The sequence below is a fragment of the Neopelma chrysocephalum genome, unplaced genomic scaffold (genome assembly GCF_003984885.1).
Source record: "Neopelma chrysocephalum unplaced genomic scaffold, ASM398488v2 Primary Assembly neopelma1_23, whole genome shotgun sequence".
Classification (NCBI taxonomy): Eukaryota; Metazoa; Chordata; class Aves; order Passeriformes; family Pipridae; genus Neopelma; species Neopelma chrysocephalum.
This window is the reverse complement of record NW_020897691.1, coordinates 28,146,828-28,168,888: the sequence shown is the minus strand read 5'-3', so window position 1 is coordinate 28,168,888 and position 22,061 is coordinate 28,146,828.

The window sequence follows — 22,061 nt, the reverse complement described above, 5'->3', positions numbered from 1 at the left end:
CCCATCTCAGTACAAGGAATATAAAGGTTCCTTGTGTTTGTCCCCAACTTCCAGCATTTTCACAGTCTGTTCTCCAGCCCATGCAGAGTATTGTTGCATCATATATATAATTGCTTGTTGCTGACCAGAGGAAAAAGACAATTCCACATGGATTTCTGCATTGGGTTGCTCTCTATATGGTTGCTCCCCTCATAGGGGCTCCTAAAGAGGACAGTCAAGGTCCACGGTCCTTTGACTACAGATAACATTGCAGCTGAGCTGAGTATGATTTGTCAATAAACATTGACCTACTAACTTTTTCCCCCTCTATTTCTTCCAGCAAAGTATCATGTTTACTCCTGGTGAAGTAGAACTCCCACATTTCTAAAATGCCACGAGCAAATGCAACTATCCCCATGTGCAATGGTATGCTTAACCTCTGAAGACAAGAACGGAGTAGCTACCTTCAGCTGCTCTCCGTTCTCCTCAGTGTGAGTCTTTGGACTACTGGAAAGGTAAGATGCCTTGTAGGCTTCTAAGATCACTTACTCAGTTTCCCTCCTCATCTGCCAGGGACTCACAAACACCCCCTGGAGTTTCTGAACAGCCTCCTGTTGGCTTCAGTGGGTGTTGGGTTGGGCTTGCAGACACAACTCCAAGTGTATTCCCAGTGAGGCAGCGTTTCTGGCCCCTGTAAATGGGTACTTGGAATTCCCTGCTCATTTCCAAACCTAAGGGCTCCTGCTTAAGTGCACAAAGTGCTTGAGCCATGTCAAGAGGCCAACTAGAATAATTTGCTTTGCGAGAGCTAATTACGTTAAATTGGGTGTCCTGCTCTGAGGGATTCAATCACAGAGGCAAGCAGGAGAGAAGGAGCTAGGCTGGTTTTGCATGAGCTAGTTTCGAAGGAAGGGCTGTGATTATGCTGGTCTGTGAGAAATGTGACTTGTGGAAAGGTTGCAAGGACCTGCGGCAATCCTCCCAGAAAGGCTTGGACTTGTCGCTCCTGGATGTGGAGTGTATGCTGCCTGGGCACACAGCTCATTAGGGAGATATGTGTAAGGCAAACAAACCCCACTCCAGGAGCATGTTTATCTCATGGCACAGAATGCCGTATGCCCACAGATCAAAGCTGGTGGGAACAGATGCTGTTAGCAGAGTAGCAGCTGCACTCAGATCCTGTCTACACCCTTCCTGTTTGCAGTGGCCTACCCGGGGGCTACTATGTTCCCAACAGGGCATATGATTGCCCCTCCTTCCCACCCTTGCTGCCACTCTCCAGGGAGGGTGTACCGGCGCTCGCCTCACTGTCTGCCTTTGGGTTCCCATTGTTTCTCTCGGAAGGTACAGATAGCGGGCTAGACACTCCTTGGCTGGTGCTCTGATAAGGGTCTGGAAATTGTTCTCATGTGTTACACAGAAGCCCGCTTGAATGAAGGAACTCTACCCAAAATAAAAAAGCTGACCTCAGGGTTCATTATTTTCTTTCAAGAAAGGAGCTTGTGCCTGGAAAAATTAAAAGGTCAGTGTGGCCAGGCTGTGTCTCCTACTGCGCTGTAGTAAGGCATCATTGAAGTTAGTGGTGTTACTGTGCTTTCTTGCAAGTGCTCTGGAGACTGCATTCCAGCTCTGCATGCAAGGAAATATCTACTTCCTCACTGTCTTGCCATGATTTGACTGTTGTCCTAGTCATTTACACCAAGTTTGGCTTAACAAAAATAACCCTAATTGTAAGAAACAGTAGAGTAGTCTTTCTCACAGTAGTGTGGAACGAACTGCATTTATTGTAAAAGGGGGGTGACTTGGAAAGCAGATGTTCAACAAGAGGACCTGCACAAGAAGGAAGCATGTTCCTTTTCATCCTGTATGTCTAATAACCTCTGATCAGTCCATTAGTTTATGATCGGTTCAACCTGTAAAACAAAAGCAGACTTGACTCTGACTTTCACTTGTGAAAATAAGGAATAATTGCCACAGGTATCAGTGGGAATAATCAGTGGAATCTGGATTTTAAAATGCCTTCTGATTTGTGTCTGTAGCAAAGACAGAAATCCTTTGTCACCTTCAGTCTGGCATTGTCAAGCAGTAACACAAACATTCCTACAGGTAAAGTATTTCCTATCCTGTTTCCACTGTAAAGCCTAATTAGTTCAGAGGAGTCATGATCTGCAAAAGATCATTTTAAATACACTGCTGGCAGGTAGAATTTGTGGTTTTTTCTTCCCTGGTGCTTGCAAGTTCAACAGCAAAACCAACACAACTGGATGTAATCTAAAGTCACTTCTCTCACTCAGAACAAATATGATCTTCCCCCTCTACTCAGCCCTGGTACGACCACATCTGGAATATTGTGTTCAGTTCTGGTCTCCACAATTCAAGAAAGACAAAGAGCTACTGGAGAGGGTCCAGTGGAAGGCCACAAAGAGGATTAGGGCTCTGGAGCTTCTCTCTTATGAGGAGAGACTTGGCCTGTTTAGTGTAAAGAAGAGAAGACTGAGAGAGGATCTTGGTAATACACATAAGTATCTCCAAGTGTCAAGAGGATGGTGCCAGATTCTTTACAGTGGTACCAAGTGACAGGACAAGGAGTAGACTAAAGGCCATAGACTAAAACACAAGAGGTTCTATCTCAACATGAGGAAGAAATTCTTTACATTGAGGGTGGCAGAGCACTGGAATACACTGCCCAGGGAGGTGGCAGATTCTCCCTCTCTGGAGAAATTCAAAACCCACATGGATGCATTCCTGTGTAAGCTGCTGTAGGTAACCCTGCCTTGGCAGGGGGGTTGGACTAGTTGATCTCCAAAGGTCCCTTTGAACCCTAACAATTCTGTGATTCTGTGATTATATCAAAATTTTAGATTGCCACTAATTTAACTTCTTGAGATGTCTTTGCTTGCTGTCTTATTATCTCATAGAGGCAGAAAAAATCAGCAAACACATTGATGGCAAAAAAGTAAATTGCATTATGTCACATCAAACAGAATCACAGGATGCTTCAAATGATCAAGCCAGTGAGCAAACGGACAAAATAATGATAAAAATACAATGGGCTGACAAATATACATACTTGTTTTGTATTTTAGGATCTCTCTAAGAGAAGAGGAGATATGAATTACTCTTTAAAAATCTGATTTGTAAATTAACTCATTCAGAATTACAGCAGAAAGTAACTGACTCTTGTGCACTGTGGGGCCTATGTTGGTCCATGGGTCACCTATATCTTTATATGCTTGCCTAACTTCCCCTCAAAGCAGTGGTCCTTGCCCACTCCTCAAGACAGGATGTTCAATCACAGAGAGAAATTTTCCAATTCTAATGTCCCTAACATCTTTGCATCATACTTAGAATCCTTACAATCCATCATCAAACCCTCTAGATGATGCTTTTAATAGGAGTGAGAAAACCACTGGCATCCATGATGATAAAACATGCTGAGATCTGGGAACATGCTCTCATTCATGAACATTTTTAACTTTCTGAAAGGTTCCTGTCTCAGTTTAGTTATGCCAGTTAGCAATTCTTCCAAGACATTCCTGGCCACAGCCTTTCTCTAATAGGGGCCTTTCTCTAACAGGCACCTACTCACTGTAGGCCACTCTGCTTTGGAGGTTAAGAGGGTTCAATAGTTAAGGATGTGGCCAGACTGCGTCTCCAGCTTTGGAGCCAGAAAAGGGGCTTTAGGGCTGTTTAGTTTACTGATATAGATGCAGTCAGTGGCTTTTAAAAAGCCTCTTGGTGTTTTCCTGATTAACCTTTCCTTGAAATAGTACTGCAGAGAGAAACTCCCTGCTTACAAATCCTAGATCAGGCTGTCTCTTTCTTGGGTGTTTTCTCTCTATTCATTTGTTATTTTCCCTGACATCTTATTTGTTTTCCCAGTTGTACTTGCTTATCTGCCGATGTGTGCAAGTCACACTGTCCTTTCCCATTTCCTCTGTCTCTGGCATTTCCTGTCCTACCATCATTTTACACTGTGGCAGTTGAGGAAGGGGCTGTCCTTTCTCATCATCACAGCCAGTATGTGCTAACTGCAGCAACACAAGCAGGAATAGGTAGGAAGGCAGGTCTATCTGGTCTTTCCCTGGTGGTCCTTCTACTGTGCAGGGACCATCCCATGCTGCTGCCACAAGCTGAAAGTAAACTGTTACAAACAGGGTTTTCTTACAAGGAAGAAGAAGGAGACTTGGTGCTTTGCAGTGATCAGAATAAGGGAAAATTATTTATAGTGGTAATTTGGCAAGGTGTGTTGATCAAGAAAAGCAATTCTTTGTAATTTTGGGGGGCTGACAGGACCATCAGGGTTATGTTGACTTTCTGCACAGAACTGAATCATATAATCATAAAATATGCTGAGTTGGAAGGGATCCACAAGGACCACTGAAGTCCAACTGGCCCTGCACAGGGCCACCCCAAGAATCATACCATGTACCTGAGAATATTGTCCAAATCCTTCTCAAACTCTGGCAGACTTGGTGCTATGACCACTTCTCTGGGGAAAGCGTTCCAGTGTTCAGCCACTCTCTGGATGAAAAGCCTTTGCTTAATATCTAACCTAAACCTTCCCTGGCTCAGCTTCATGCCATTCCCTTGTAATCTGTCACTGGTCACCACAGAAAAGAGATCCGTGCCTACCCCTCCTCTTCCCCTCATGAGGAAGTTGTAAACTGCAATGAGGTCTCCACTCAGTCTCCTCTTCTCCAGGCTGAACAGACCAAGTGCCCTCAGCCGCTCCTCATACAGCTTCCCTTCAAGGCCCTTCCTGATCTCTGTTGCCCTCCTTTGGACACTCTCTAAGAGTTGAATATCTTTCTTATATTGCAGTGCCCAAAACTGCACACAATATTTAAGATGAGGCCACACCAGTGCAGAGCAGAGCAGGACAAACCCCTCCCTTTACTGGCTGGCAATGCTTTCTCTGATGCCCCCCAGGACAGAGTTGCCAGGGCACTGCTGACTCCTTTTCAACTTGATGTCAATCAGGACCACAGGTCCCTTTCCATGGCACTGCTTTCCAGCATCTCATTCCCCAGTCTGCACGTACACCCAGAGTTGTCCCCGTCCCAGGTACAAAATCTGACACTTCTCTTTGTTAAACTGAATAGGGTTGGCAACTGCCCAGGCCTCTAATTTGTCTCTCTGCAGGACCTCTTGGCCTTTGAGAGGGTCAACAGTTCCTCCCAATTTATTAGCACCTGCAAACTTACTTAATATCCCTTCAAGTTCTGGGTCCAAGTCGTTTATGAAGATACTGAAGAGAACTGGCCCTAAGACGGAGCCCTGCAGAATCCCATTAGTGACAGGTCACCAGTCTGATGTTACCCCATTCACTACAAACTTAAGCCTGACCTGTAAGACAGTTGTTCATCTGTCACATGATGTTTTGTCCATTTTGTACAGAAGGATACTGTGAGAGACGGTATCACTGATCACAGGATATCTGTCTCATCAAGATGACTTCTTGCTTTATAAAGGTGAATTCTTCCTGACAGTTTGAAAATACATTCAATGTAAGAAAGTATGGCTTCAGATCTCTGCTGTCAGTGTTATTTTGGCTTTTATTTTTTTCACCCAAAGTCTCTGCAAGGCAAAAAGCAGGTCTCTTTCATTCCTTGTACAGTTTGATCCTCTCCACAGCGTCACAGCATCAGAAGGACAGTGCAAAATATCCTCCAGGTACACATACAACAGGCTGTCAGGATGGGATGCCCAGTTTCAAATGCCTTTAACCTCTTCCCCCTGTGGCATGAGTCCTATGGTTTCTTTTCTCTGAACAATCTGAGAAAGAGGATCATCTAAGCAAGAGAACTGTCAGATGTAATGTGGCAGCAGCTGCAATGTGACCACCTCATTTTGGTCAGAGGAAATGTTCCACACGAGGACAGACTGTCTTTCCTCTCAGGAGGAAGACAACAACCTTACAATCCTAATCCTGGCTCTGACAGCTGGAACTGGACAGGATTTTCAAAGCAGTTCCACCTTTTTTTTCCTGTTAGCTGGCTTTCTGGTCAGGGCACTCAGCACACTTTCTTAAAGTGATGGAGGGATGTAGCTCTGACCTTCAGATGACATTCTGGGGGTCAAGCACACAGTTTGTAATTGTGTTGTCTTTTTCTTGGATCTAGCTCCAAACAGCTAACAGTGAAATACAACTTACAGAAGGAAAGAAGCAACATGGATATTAATGAAATTGCTGTCTTATGACTGCTGTTTCCATGCTTAGCCCAGGTAAAGAAACCAAGGAAAGAATTTGTATGTTTACAATACAGCACAATCAAGCAGTAACACCAAGATATTTTGGAAGACAGGCAACCATTGTGTGCACGACTGCATATGAATGCACATGTAGCAAGAGAACACAGACATACACACACTGCAGAAGGCATGAGGTAACAGAATACTGCAAAGTCTTCGGAGAAGTGATGTTTGGGTGTGTTTTCCACTTAACAAATGAAAAAATTTTCTCAAACTCCATTCAGGATCCCAGCATCAGCCAAGAGCCATTACATATATGTAGCTGTGTGTTTCATCCTCCCAAAGGCTGTTCCTGGCAGAATGGCAGAGTATATCATGGTACACAAGAGCACGTTTCTCTCTCCTTTTTTTTTTTCTAATACAGAATAAATACAATAACATACAATGCCGACGAAGTTAAGTTTCACCCTGTTTCAATGGCTATGCTGGGACCAACCTCTCCTAGATTTCCCGAGAACCACTTCTACTTAGTTCGTAGATTACAGATAGGTTCTGCATTCAAAGAATGAAGAGTTGGATATGGAAAGTGTCTGTTTTTGACAAAAATCATAGTATTACTGTCAAAGGAAGTGATGTTCAGAAACTCCAAGACTGCTGTTTGAAGATATTTCTGTGCTGCTACAAGTCGAAATAGCAAGAAAAATGGGCTACAGGGCTCTCCTCATGAGGAGAGAGCAGTACACTCCCGGAACTCACCTTCTGCTTATCTGGAGCCTTGACCCCAGCCTGCACCTTTTGATCTACATGCCTGCCACTGCTGGAGACTTATCTCTTGCAGCAGGAATTTGCCTGTGCCTCATGCACCCATCTTACAGTCCACTTACAAAGTGGATTATGGGACTAACACTTCAGCACTCACAAGTGGGAAACCTGAGAGCAGGTCATGGTCTCCATCACAGGCGAGGTGTAACAGAGTCAAGTGGGAGGTCAAGCAGAACTAACTGGGTGAGGTTCAGCACATTTCATGACTCTTCCCAGCCACAGAAGTTTTAAGTGTTATCAGTGTAAAAGATTCACCAAAGGCATATTTAGTAGCTTAATAATTAATTATTTAATTGACTGTAAGTAATTTTATCTTTCTGCTCTCCTTCCCAAACTTGACCTTTCAAAAATAATTTTAGACAGGTAATGGAATACAATTTGATGTTAATCTGCCTTCTTACCTTGATTGCAGTATAGCATAAGTATTTTTCTGGCACTGGCAACCAGGTGTTTTCTTCCTAAGTTCCAAGAGCTGATCTGGAACACTGGGGAAGGGTAAGATGTCTCCACCCCCAGGGGGGTCAGCAAGTGTCTTCAGTACCCAGGTGAGACGCTTAGTCTCCCAGTGAAGATGCAGGAAGATGCCTGGATCTGATGAGGGTTTATGGCCCAGAGGCTAGAAGGCCCATCAGTCACCTGCCAAGTCTATAAGGAATCAGGCACACTGTTCACCTTTCCAGAGCATCCTGTGGCCAGCAAGACTGGGAGGCTAGGGAGCCCAGGAAGAAAAGCCTTCTCTAAAAACAATGGCAAGCTGCAGAAAAGAAGGGAAGGGACATACACTGAAATTATAAGTTATTTGAGAGGAGACTCGTCTTCCATCCTAAGAGGAAATATGAGGTAGATGACAAATTCTTTTTTGTCCAATATATTATATTCTGGTCCAAAATTATTTCCCCTCCTTCCTCTACCATACTGGTATACTAGTAATTTTCCATACCTTCTATATGTGGCAGTCCTAGATTGGTGTTTAGGATACACCTATTTTGCAGAAATCTTTTGTTGTACTTGAACATATTGGTTCTTCCCACTGTCTCACTACCAATTATGCCATTATTCTAGGGAAAAGCTGATAGTTTATTCTCAATTATGACCTTCTGGGGCTTTTGTAGAGCTCAGTATTTCTTAAGGCTTGTGCTAGGGCAGTTTTGTGTCTTCCAGCCCCTTGGCTAACTGTCAGCCAGCAAACAACATTTCTTAAAAATGGCAGAAGGGGACTTTCCTGAGCAACTTCTCTAGCAGCTCCTTGAGTCATTAACTACTGTGGGGGAGAGAGGAGTGGGCAGAGGCAGGAGGCTGAGATCACTAAGAACAAGCATTTGGTTTCGCCTGGTGACACATGGCTTTCTAAATTAGATGGTTCTGAATAAAATAAAAATATCAAAGCCATGTGTCTGCTTGTGGGTGCCACATTCTTTAGGATCACAGTGGCTGTCCTTCCACACGAATGTCACAGAAACAGCTTGGTTTCATCCCTCTTGAATGATGTGGCAATATTGTGAAATGCGAGGTGGAAAGACATCCTGAAAACAGTCGAGTGAAGAAACCACTGGAGAGCTGGAAAGGAGCTGTGGAGACCCAAGCGCTGTCACTTTAAAAGGGTGATGGGCCTCGGTGCCTTTGAAATCATTTATCACAGAAGCTGCAACATCTGCCACCATCTTGGATTCATTCGAGAAGTGCGTCTCAGTAGCCATTTTAAATATGTTTGTTTTCAATTCAAAACACATAATTAAGTACAGGCTGGGATAGAATATATGCCTTGAGCTGCTTTCCCTCACCCTAGTTCTGAGCATGTCTTTTTCACAACTATGTGCTTTGAATTGAAAGCTTTCTTTTCTTTCCTTTTCTTTTTTTTTTCTGCGGGGCCTGTTGTTTCTCAAGAATCAACTGAAAGTAAGGCTGCAGATTTAAAGGAGTCCATCTGATAGGAGTCTGAGCATCCTAGGGTGAGAGAGGCTACCCACCCTCCTGGGGCACTGAGCAGCTCCTTCCTCTGGCAGGGATGGAGCTCGGCCCTAGAAGACTGCAGCTGAAGCCTCACTGTCAGAAAACTAAGCTATGCTTTGTGTTTCATTTAGCCATGTCTCACTTCATAGACAAGAGACACTCAGATGGTTTGTGGTCATAGAAGGAACAAGCAGCCTTGTTACAAGTCTCCGAAGAGGCTACCAGAAAGGTAGTTATGTCCTTAACGTATTGTCCTTAATAAACTATTAATGTCATTTTTCCAAACTTTCAAGGAGATACTTCAGAGGAACAGTATGAAGACAGTACTTGGCTGTTTACATTGCTTTTGGTTCAGCCAACTTTTATCATCATCACTGACACATTGCAAACAAGCCTGGGGAAAAGATGAGCCAATACTCAGGAGTGAGCCACTCTGGATTGGCTGGGGATGGGCTGGACATGCTTTTCTAATGTTGTCTCCTTAACAGACAGGAAGAAAGGCTTATAGTCAGAAGCATAGGTAGTGCAAGTCTCAGTCCAGTCCCCCAAAGAAGAACAGGTTTTTGTGTGAGGCTTGGACAAATCCAGAAAAGTCTTTGGGCATCTCTGAATTTGATTCCCCTTTGTCTCAGTCTGAACCATCATTTCCACATGCCTCAAATTTTCTCTTTGAAAATACAAGTCACACTGTTCCCTGAATGACCGAGCTGCTCAGATGCTGGGCCTATGTGTGTGCTGGTGCATCATTCTCTTTCCTCAGTTCAGGCGGGCACAAGGGAATAAGTGGGTACTTGGGGATGTTTAACAGAGACCTGCTCCCCACCTGTCCCAGGCAATGTGGTTCCCGGGCTGATGAAAATCAGGTCTACACATGGGCCAGGATCTGCAGCATGCTTTAACCACCAAATTTCGAGCTGAGATGGTTTCTGAATGATGGGTAGACTGGGATTTTGCAATGTGTCGTAGTGAGCAGGTATGTGCAGCTCATGCTAATTAAAAACAGAAATAGATTATCATAGATTTCAATGACTCTGTGCTTTTAAATATGACATCTTAATTTTGAAACACAATATATATGAGGTAGTTTTTCTTTCCTGAAAGTGGCTGGCAAAACCTGAATTCAGAACTATGCAAACAGAGAAGACTCCCTCTTATGTCTGCAGTGAAAAGAAGAAGCAAAGAGCTTTTGCATAACTTACGTTACAGATTTCTGTGAGAGATACCTACAATAAATATGTTCCTCTAATGATGAAATATATTCATTATTCTATCAGTGTTTTGATTGGAAGAGAAAAAAATGGAGGAAAAAAGAGGAAACTAATGAGGATATTACTAATTATAAGGTTCCTGCAAGAGACAATTTCTGTCTGTGGTCACAGTCTTGTACAAATGAGATGGCACTCATCTGTGTTGAAAGTAAAAGTACCTGCTTGGAGTTTGTGCTCCTAGTGTACGTTTAGGAATAGATTGTAAATCTGATGTGAGGAAACTGAGAGCAGAAAAAGCAAGATACCTGCTGCTACTTGAGCTAGTGCTTCCGAAACACAAAGCCAAATATGCTTTTAATTTTCTACTATACCCATACTTTTGAAGTGTCTCATAACCATTTGAGGGAGGATGTTGTTTTATATTTCAAGGAGGAGGGAATTTGCTTTCTTTTTTTCTATGGATCTGTTTTTCATGGACTTTCTTCTTTGGGCAGGCATTCCAGCATTACAGAGGAGTGCTGAAATTACAGGAGTGAGAATTCAGCCAGGAATGAGTAACATGCAGCCATATGCACGAAACAGAAAGCATCCTCTTTGACTAGGTGATAACTGGAAAGGCTGGTGCATTGCCGCTGCTGCATTGCCGTGTATGCAAACAAAGCACATCCCCTTTGGGAATGTATTTTCTTTCCTCTGATTTAAAACTTTTTTAGGGGGGGGGGAATGACAGATTTTTAACTGCTCGATGACTTAGTTTTAAATATAATTGTGTGTTTCAGCAGCTGCTTCCAGCTACAGGCATATGACCACTGCCTAAATGGGTCTAGCCAGCATGTTGGATAACTGAACTGGTGTCTGATTAGAAAGGGTTGATAACTTATCAGCACCCTGTGTTACTTGACTAAAGCCAAGTAAAGGTGTCTTGGAAATAACCTACTATCTTCTCATCTTTGGCAGAAACATTCAGACTGATAATCTCGTAGCCACAGCTGGCAACTGACAGGTTGAGTCAACTATGATTGGCTGACTTTTTCTTCCATTACAAGGCTCATCTTCTCCTAATCCACTTCCTTTGTACTCAATTGAGAATGGACGGGCTTTCCTCTGAATCTGACACATCCTCACCATGGTCTGGCTACATTTTCTCTCCATGGGCTGGCTACAACTCCATCAGTCTAGAAAATCTGTATCTCCCCATGCAGGCTATAAAGGAATACTTTATGAGTGGTTAACAGATATGAATATGAACTTTTCAGATGAAAGGTAAGACAGGCTGAGACAGTATACTGTCGGATGTCTTACAGTGACACATCCCTGAAATTTTTTGGGGAAAGGAAGGAATATACTCTATCTGAAGAGGGAAGGAGGGACGGAGGGAGGAAGGAAAGAAGGATGGGAAAAGGGGGGAAAAAGGAAAGAAAAGATAAAATACCCTTTTGTTTTTAATATCCTACCTGCATGCATTGTCTCCTTGAAGAGCTGTAATAGCATTGAGAACCATCCTCTCTTTCCAGAGCGCCACACAGAAAGGCTGATGATGTTGACCCTCCCCAGCTGACCCTAGTTACTGTTCTGGTCTAAATGGAAGCAAAAATAACATGACAACACTTATAGTGCCAGGGAAATCATATGTAAATTAGGCTAAGAGGCATATTAAATAGTTGCAGTTCTTGCTGGTGGGTAATTACTTCAAGTTCTGTGCGATCTCCAGGAAAAAGGAGCCATGTGAATTCAAAGTGTAACTCATTAACTGGCATAAAGAGATTAATGAAGTGAGGAGGATGTTAAGGTCAAAACTGCAACTTGATTTAGGCTTTATGTTTTTATTTAGACTTACTAAACATTCAGCCTTGCATTCTACAGAGAAAAGGACAGAGCCTCATAAAAATTAACAAGTCTTTTTAAGGTGGCTATTATCAGCAAGGGAAGAAGTGGCAAGGTATCATTCGCTCTCAAAGCACATCACTTTCAATATTTGGATATGAATATGCATTCAACCAAAGCACAAAAAAATGGGATATCATTTCATGAAAATGTGTAAGATGAAAATATGTAATTAAATGGAAATTGTGTAAGAGAACAAAATATTTTCTGCCTTCCATATAGAGTGGTAGCAGCAGGCTAACATTGATGCATTTAAATGTATACTAAATATGTAATTTATGTTTTTCTTCAAAGTTTTAGCATATATGCACACAGCTCTCAAATGGGGCTTTTGAACTGAGGTTTAGGTAGGATTCACAAAACTCGTTCCTAAATAAGCACAGTTGAAAAACTAAAAAAAATTCCACATAGATTTTCAAATAACCAAAATTGTGTTCTGTAAGACTCTAAATGCCATTATATTCTACTGTCATTGCATGTAAAAACACTGAGGTAGGAAGCATATTATTTAACAAGACGCAGTAGCGGTCAGGTTTGCAGCAGTTTTTGTACTTTTTAATGCAGGTGTATGCAACAGCGCTTCATGTTTCTGCAGTGAGCCACATTCCAGCAAAATCAGATCCTGATTCAACAAAATGTATAATAACATGCCCAAGTGTTAGTATCTAGCAGAACTCATCAATGCAAGCCAACCTGCAGTCCTGCCAAGCTCAGTAGATTTCCACTATGTGTTTAGAGTCAAGCACAGGCTAAGGTGATGTGTTCAGGATCAGAGCCACTCTTTGTCACCCAATATGGCCGGGGTTAGGGCCACCTCCCTGCCTGACCTAGCTCTGCTGGTTGATGTTGATCCTGTAACAAGGACTGGGACCTCCTTTGGCCGACTATGGAAGGCAGCCAGGAGCAGGGGGCAGCCCTTCACAGATGCTGCCCTGGGCCATGGGGCAGCAAGGCAGGGGAGGTTGCACTGCCCCTGGCACAGCCATGCCAGCTCAGATCCAGCTGCAGTCGGCTTTAAAGGGCTACAGGAGCATAGGGTTTTCCACAAATTGACAGGAACAAAGGAAACAAAGCATATGGTTTTATCTTATTTGGAACAAAAGATACAATAAAGAGCTTTTTCATCTGAAAGGTGCGTAACTAGCAATTGGCTAAAATATTTGTGTGAAGTAGAGTTCCTCACTTAGTAATGCCCCACAGCATTAGTTTGAAGTAATAGGGAATCCAAGGGCTTACTGAAGTTTTTTAAAAGAATAAAATAGGCAAAGGTGTGGGGCTGGTCTGAAATTCCTTTGACAGATGTAAAGGTCTCGATGACAGTTATTTTCCAGGTCTGCAGCTCAGAATCATGCCTCTGAATGGTTTCCCACATGAAGTGTTTGAAGAAGCGGTCGACGTGTGACTGATCTCTAAGGCCCACCTCCTGATCTTCTTTAAGGATGGGTCAGGGGCAGAAGGAAAGGTAATGTTGATAAGGGAATCTGAACCAAATGTTGTCACATTCTAGAGATGATTAGATACCCTTGCTGTGACTTATTACACAAACTGAGAGTAGAAAGGGAAAATCTGGGGTGAAATGTAGCCACAAGAAGGGAAGATAATTTTTCAGCAAAGAGCAAAAGCCAGGAAAAATATTGTTGTAGATGCCTAAGATTGGATCAGACATCAGAGCTTTCTCTGTACTGTGGGATAGATGTGATGCTACAGTAAATTTCTGACCAAAACACACCTACTGTGATCTGCATATATACCTTCACAAGCTGACTATATAAAGAAAAGCTTATCTTTAATAAAGAACAGGGCAACGCGTCTAAAGGGTATTTTTAATCAATCTGGGTAATTTCAGATGTTGCCTTTTTCCCTGCATACCTGAATGAATGAAAGTTTTGAAGCCTAATGTATGTAATAAAATTAATAGACTAAAAATTTAAATGGTCTCCAAACTTCAAGAAAATGTTTGTATATTTGCTTATAAGAAAGATTATTGATTCATATATTTCACATACACAATACACAGGCTAAAGAAAGTATAATCTTGCTCCTTTATCTGTATTTTCTTTTAAAAAGACAGTTACCTGTGGTCCTAGTCCTAATCTTGGGATTAGATGCATTTTCTGTGCATCACCCTTTGGTTTGACTATGATGATGGGGTATTTATCTTAACAGAATACAGAAGGGAACTTGGGATTCTGGAGGAGTCCTTTGGTCAAAACACTCCACTCAAGAGTGCTTCCAGATCTATAAAACACTCTTCTTATAAGTAGCAGCAAAAAAAGTCTGCTGCTATGGAAAGTACTGATTTGTCACATGAAACACAGACAGCAAAGAACAGCTCATATCTGATCAAGGTCCAAGGAGTGGGAAGAGCAGAGCTCCCTGCTGGTATTACTAGCTCTGCAGCTTAGGAAAGGTATGAGTTAATGCTGTTTTGGGAAAGGAGTCTCATCCTTGGTATTAGTAATGACCTATAAAATAATTAAGTTATCCTCCATTTATTCCAAAACATGTTATCAAATGTGAAAACCCTGATGCAAGGATTTCAGGATTTAATATGTTATAATTATGCATCTTTAATTACATATTATTTATAAATATAAATTATTGTATGTGTTGATACAAAAAAATTGGTGTGCAAGTAGAAGGGAAGATGTAAATTTTCCTAGTCCAAGGGAAAAACTGACAATCTCTTTCCTAACCAGGTAACACACTTCTTTCCAGCCTCAATACTTGTCATATATAGCCTAGGTTTGTTCCACCTCTGGATGCCCAGGTAGCTAATAATTATTACCCCACTTACTATTTAATTGTTGAAATCCTGACTGAGTATGGCAGCTAAGATGCCATGCAGAAACATCGGTCCCTAACACTTATCCCTAGACATCCAAGGGATCCTAAGAAGCTTTTCAGAGTATGAAGAAGGATTTGGTCTAAACTGGATTTTAACTCCTGTTTGATACCTATCTGCTCTAGTTCCCCAAGTTCAAAATGGGTCTGATACAACACAAGTCTACTATGACTGGTAAGGCACCTGGCTGTTCCTGAAGTTGAAGAGTAATCTGAAGAACAGCCCAGGGCCAGAAAGACCTTGCTGGAGACAGCAGCCAAGCAGAGGCAGCAGCTCCACTGTGACAGTCTAGCATTCTGTTGCCTTTTTCTGATGTGACTTAATAGCCATTTTAAAGTCTGGCCTTTATTGGGCCTGCAATTGCCTAAGCAATATCCCTCAGTGATTATAATGAACAGAAGATTAATATTCTGGGAAAGATCAAAGTATGGGCTCTACCTGTTACCTCACTTTTACAGCTGAAAAGGAACCATGATGAGACTGAGGTTTTATCATAATGTAAATTGTTGGTTTGGATGTTCCAAAAATGCAGCCAGGTGGTGAACATTGCTTTGCAGCAGCTGCAGGAGTGTTGTATGGAGCTAAGATGACAGATCAGCAGGAATGTGGTTTAGAAGTGTGGCTGCGACAGAGAGGATCTATGGCTCAAAGTTTCCCATCCCTCTGCCATGGTATCATGACTTACTGTGTCAAGGAAGAGGTTTAGGAAGGAAAAGAGAAACAAAGGAACAAAGAAAAATAAATCCTTCCCTCCCCCTTGGATACTATCTGCCCCAATGTTATACCTTACCTACGTTAGAAAAGAGAAATTAGAAAATTAGAAATCAGAAAATTAGAATTATAAAATTTTATCTTGCTTCAAGAGATGAGTTGGGCAGCTTGCTTATCTCCTTGTGTGATAAGCAGAGTGCAGTCCCTGTCCACTTGTCACAGGAGAGTATGGCTGAAGTCTGAGCTCTGCATGGAGATGCTAAGAAGGACACGGCAACATGTGAGAGCAGGGTGCTGCAAAAGCTCTGCTCATAAATGCTACCAAGTGGGTGTGCACCTCTTTCTCACTGCTGCCAGCTCATTTAAGTATATGGCCTCACCCTGTTTTATTAAATCAAGGTTTCACTTTTGCTTTTGCTAGGAAGACAAGCTCAGCTTTATTTTTTCCTCAGACATGCTATCCAGCTGTCTGTCTGGTTAATTGACATTTCCACAGTCACTGCATTTAGCAAGGAAGTTTCCACCCCATTTTACAGGTGTGAATGTGAGGCAGAGTATGCTGAGAGACAGCACCATGCAAGGAACTTTCATCTATTGTACCAGCTCTCTTCAATCTGTTAGTTTGTTCTTCCTAAAAGCAAGAGGGGATGCTAAACTTCAGAGGCAGTGGGCACAGGAGAGAGCAAGAGGAGAAAGAAAGGAAGCTCTAGCATTGACCAAATGATGATTCTGTGTCACGATTTGCTGTGTGTAAGCTTTTATTTAGAGGAAGCTATTGAGAGTCCCAGTCCAAGCTGCCAGAAAGTGATGGAAAAGAGTGCATGATAATCTACAGGAGAAAAAAACCTCAGTCAGAAAGACACTGATGAAATCACCCCAAGCAAACATATATGGTCCACTCCATATCCCCACAATTTGTACCATAAACGGGTTCAAGAGTAATTTTCCACACACATATCTCTTCAACAGAGACTGTGGGCAGGGACAGGAGGGAGTTACTTTCCTTTCTCTGCCTCTTGCAGTCTTCTTCTCCCATTTTATGCAACTAGGTACTGTTGTGTCCTCACTTTGCTATAGGGTGAGAGCCTGCTCTGCCCTTCCGGCTGCTGGTTCAACCTTCACTTTTGGGGTCACATTATGCTGTAGCCTTGTCTACATTCATAGCTAGCTATGGGTTTGCCTCTACCAGAGAGTATTTTTACCGCCAAATTTATAAAAGGTATACACAGTGAGAATGTCAGCAGCTCCTCTGATTGTTGCTGAAAGATGAGCTAGCTGGCCCCACAGATGCCAAGACGGTGGGGAGGAGCTGAGAGAGATGAAAGTAAGATGGAAAAGTGGGAGGGAAGGTTTGCTGTTTCTGAGGAAACTAGGACTTCACTCAAAATCAGGTTTTTGCATCCCTGACCCCAAGGTGACTTGCTGACCTCTCCTCCCTGTTTGACTCCAGCCCAGCTGTTTCTCCTGATGTAAAGGGGCCAGACTCACCTCCTGCTCTCTGCTTGACAGCATGTCCAGGCTGACTGCTTCCTGCCAGAGCAAACACAATTAAAAAAGCATCATGCACAGGGTTTGGGCCACCTAATACCAAAGAGGTCAAAAGGATAGATGGCCCAGAAAGCTCCAGTGTGACAGTGCCATCATAACAAGTAAATAACTGCACATGTGCTACTCTTCTGTGTTTGTTGACTGCATGAGGTAAGAACTGTTGGATGTCACTTGTTCTCCATATGTATGTAAAAAGCTGTAAAATAAAGGTCTGAAGCTACACATGAGGTTGTGAATCCAGCTTGTAAAAGATGTTCACTAATCACTTTCCTGGTCAAAAGGCCCTAATAAAAAAAGTTTTGGCAGCAAGCAGTATGAAGGCTAAACCATAATGGACTAGTAAAGAATCAAGATATGTATGGCTAGCTCCTGACAGAAGAAATTATTAGAGAGGAAGAAGTAATATTTAAAAAGTAGTAGAGAAATAATCTAGTCTGCAGCCAGGACAAAACAACTACAATTATGTGTGCTTGTGTTAGGAAGGAGCAGTTGTTCCATTGCTAAACTCCTTCCTCAGGCAAGAGATCAAAGCAAATCACACCCGTAAGAAGAATTTCTACAATGCCTCACTAATTAAACAGTAGTTGTTTCATGTAATAGTGAAATCAAAAAACATGTAAATAAACCTTGAAACAGGGTCAAATATTTTCCATTCAGACATGAGCCTGAACAAACTCTATCTTGCACCATGCTTGAATTTCGGAGAAGTTTGAATCCAGAGATGGATCCAATTTTTGTGGTCTGGACTCATCTCTACCTAACATTAACAGAAGTCAAATCCTTAGCAAGGAACATACAGTAGCTTGAAGGAAAATGCAGAACACAACCAATGACTGATAACAAAATGTCAAAGGAGTCAAACTTCAGTGACGTTTCAAAACTAAAAATGAACCTGATGTGTCACATACTTATATGCAAGTAAGTGTGAGACATTCAGTAACATTTAAGCCCCTGTAGTTAGGAAAAGGAGTAAGCATTACAGTAACAAAACTAATAGTGATACCTTCCAGTATGACTGAGAAGGCTCCCAGGCTAGTGGCAAGGCAGCAACAAAGACCAGCAGCATCCTTCTTTCACTCTTCCCTCTGAGTGAGTTTACCTCCAAGAAAGTTTCCAAGTTCTGCAGCAAAGGGGGTGCTGAGCTGGTCAGAAAGGCACAAAATAATAACTAGAGTTCACCACAGCTTTTTATACCAAAGTCTACAAGCCCTGGCTCTGTGACATATGCCAATCTCTTCTGACAGAAGTATTTTGAAGAGGCTATCCCTGCAGCCACATCTGTTCATCTAAATTTAAAAAATAATATCTAAAAACAGGCAGCTGTGGATTTCTTGGCTCTTTTCCTTTCCATTACCATTTTATTCTCGTTGATTTAAAGATTACCTGCAATGCTTCCGTCCATCAGAGTCCCCACTGGGAACACTGTGATTGTTTCCCCTCCTTCATGGCAGAGATCTCTATTTTCCCAAATCAGCTTCTGCATGTCAGTTTTCCTCTGGCTATGCCTGCTCCAGTAAATGCAGCAAGGCCAGGCAAAAAGCTTAAGCACCAGCCCATGACTGCCTCTGCCATTTGGCTGTCAGCAGGCTCCTGGGAGCAGTGCCGACGGCTGCCTCTCAGCCTGCCTGCATTGTTTGGGCATGGTTTGCAAATGCCACGAACCATTTTCTCACAGTAGAGGTAGTCCTATAACCTCCCATCCCTCTCAATCACGGCCCCTTCCCCATATTCAAGAATAACCCCACCTCATTCACGATTACTTTGGTGTTAGCACGGGTCTGTACATATACACACAGTGTAATGCCACAGTCCATTACTATTCCTGTTTTTTCCTTTGAATCATAACCCTGGAGCCCTGAAGCTCTAGACAGCCAAGTTTCTTTCAGAAGGAAGATTTACAAAATGAGAATTTCCTTCTCAAGAGCTCATCCATTTAGTCCCCACCTGCAATCCTAATCCTCCCAGTGACATCAGGGGGAATGAGTAGACATTTGAATTTTCAAAGGCAAAAGTGAATGGTCTCATATTCATTGTCTACGCCCATACCCATCTGTTCCCAAAAAAAAAAAAAATTAGAAAGGGAATAAGTAGAAATAATAGCAAAAGAACCTGCACACCCAGAAATATGACAGAATCTGAAGCAAACATTTCTGAGTCTCCCATAATGACAGAAACTGGATACACAGTTCAAGTACCCTTTGGATGTAGCCAGGAGCTGTAACAAGCAGCCAAATGTTCAGCGCGGACGTGGGCTCTCGCCAAGGGCAGGGTCCATACTTTCTCTCTCTAAAGGCAGAGCACCAAGAAAGCACATCTCCCTTCCTAAGAGCCAGGGTGGCCACAGAGCTGGCCCAGGTTCATAGGCAGTCCAAAAAATCGTGCCACCACAGGAAAGGACATTCCTTTCCCAGCTCACCTGTGCCAAGTGCTTCCCTCTCCGGGCAGCTCTGAACTCTGCTGCCAATCACAGACATCTGCAGAGGCTTCTCTGCAAACAGCCACTTCTAACCTGCTTAACCTGCAGACTTTTGTTTCACTGAAAAAGGACAACACGCTTATCTACACATTTGAAAATCCTTGCACGCACATATACGCTCACACACACATTCACTCACAGCGGAGTTAACAGCTGTAGCCTGGGGACAAGTATATTCAGCACTGGCTTAAAGCATAACTTCACTGCACCCCCTCATTTGATAAAAAAAACTTAGCAGAAAAATGTCTTAAGAGAAGAAGCCACAGGGCTGTTATAGCTTTAACAGACGTCGAGTGCTTATCTCAAGCTGAGAGAGTGATTTCATGGCAATAATTTGTTTAAAGTGTTGCTGATTGCTTCCTATTTCTTCCTAGAAAATGACTTTTACACCTTTCTACTGTTGCTTTTATATGAGCTGCTACGGCAATTACTCTGCAGGACGCTGTGTAAACATCACACAGCCCCTTTTATCTCCCTACTGCGGGCCACAGAAGACACTCTTGAGACCTGATAAAAAGTATTTTCATACTTTTTTCCCTTCCTGTTGTGAGGGGAGCACTCTTAGATTCATCCAGCTATGTTCTTTACCTTTTAGGAATTGCAGATCTTATTGATCTTCCAGAGGATTTACTGCCACGTCAGTCCCTCTGCTGTTTGTCCACCCCACTTATACACCATTCATAATGCACAATGACAACCCCAGTCAGTTATGGGTAGGCTTTTTTTCAAAGTTTAAAATGTGTCATCAGTATTATCAGAGAACAGGACTTCAGTAGATACTCGATTAAACTCATATTCAGTAAAGGGAATAAAGGACATTATGTACATCCTTACTTACACAGAGTTCCCTCCTCATCTCTGCTTGTACATCTGGGCAGTGGGATAGCTCCCCAGCTTCAAGAGGAAAGCAGGTACTCGTCAATAGGCTCTACAACATCTGTTGAAAGACATGCTGTGTGCAGCATTATGCCAAATGGGGCACAGTGAGCTCGTTAGGATGTTATGAAAGGAGTTTCCTTGTTCCTTGAACTGAAAGACCATTTCTGGCTCTAGCTGGTAAAAACATTAAAATAAGGCCAGCTGTGCATTACTGTCTCTGCTTATTTCACACAAGCACAAATTGGTCTGGTACAAGAACTGTCTGTCAAGTAAGTGAAATGAGATAAGCAGGACTAACACAGTATTATGCACTTAGAATAACAGTGACTCCTGTAACATTATCTAGGTGGCTACATAAATCACTCTTGAGTACTCCAAGTGTTTTTACGTGCATTTTCTTTACAAACAGGCTTGGTAACATTGTTCTTCCCAGCCTTCGCACATGAACCTACACAGTCCTTCAGCCCTCAGAAAGTGAGAATTGTAACTGTTTGAAACAAAAGCTGAAATATTTATACACAACAGTACTATCTAATTGAAGTAAAAGTCTTCTGAGACCTATTTGCTGTATCTGCCCATGGGTACATGGAAATTCAATGCAATACTGCCCCCTATTAAACAAACATTCATTTGCCCAACATGGAAAATCCTGATTCAAGTCCCAAGGTGTCTGTAAGAATACCACTTACACCAAACAAAGAGGAAGCTGTTGTACAGTATCTGATGATCATTTGCAATCCAACACAGAGCTAACTAATTCATCACTGTTCCTTAACATTATCAAATTCTATCCTAAAGCCTCACTTGGTGTGAATGGTGGCACTATTTCACCACAAAACCTTGTTTCAGATTAAAAAAGAATAACACACTGTGTCAGTGTCTAGTCAAAGTTGTTTCCCAAACAAATGAGACTATATCTAACCCATTTAGGCAGAAGAAGGGTAGTACTTAGAAAAAATTCCATTTTGCCACCTACCTTTAGCAGTTTAACTGCCATCTGGTGTGGTTATAGAGCTCTGAGAGAGACAGGTGCAGAGCCCCCAGCCAGCCTTACCCACTCTGGGTGTAGGCGACCTTAGAGAGAAGAAGATCCTTATGAGGGGCACCCCTTGGTTACCTGCCCATGGACACAGAGAGATGTTGGAGCCCCCAGGACACTGAAGACAGAGTGAGAGACAGGTGGGACCTGTGTTCGCTGGGCCAGCAGTGGGAGCAGCCCAGGTGTCACTGAACATCAGTGCCCATGAAGGAGGTGGCAGGGGCAGCTGGGCACAGCACAGGCAAGGACAAGAGGAAATGGATTCAAGTTGCCCCAGGGGAAGTTTATATTCGATATAAGGAAAAATTTCATCACCAAAAGGGTTGTCTGGCACTGGAACAGGTTCCCCAGGAAGGTGGTTTATTCACTTACTTCCAAGGGCAGAAAGCAGCCCCTGTTCCTTTTTGTTTACTGGTATAGGTGTAACCCTTGTTTTCCATGGTGACATTTCTTGAGGAACTTCACAGTCTACTCAAAGGCAGTGAAATAATAGATACCAAATTTTATTTTACTCTAATACGTTAA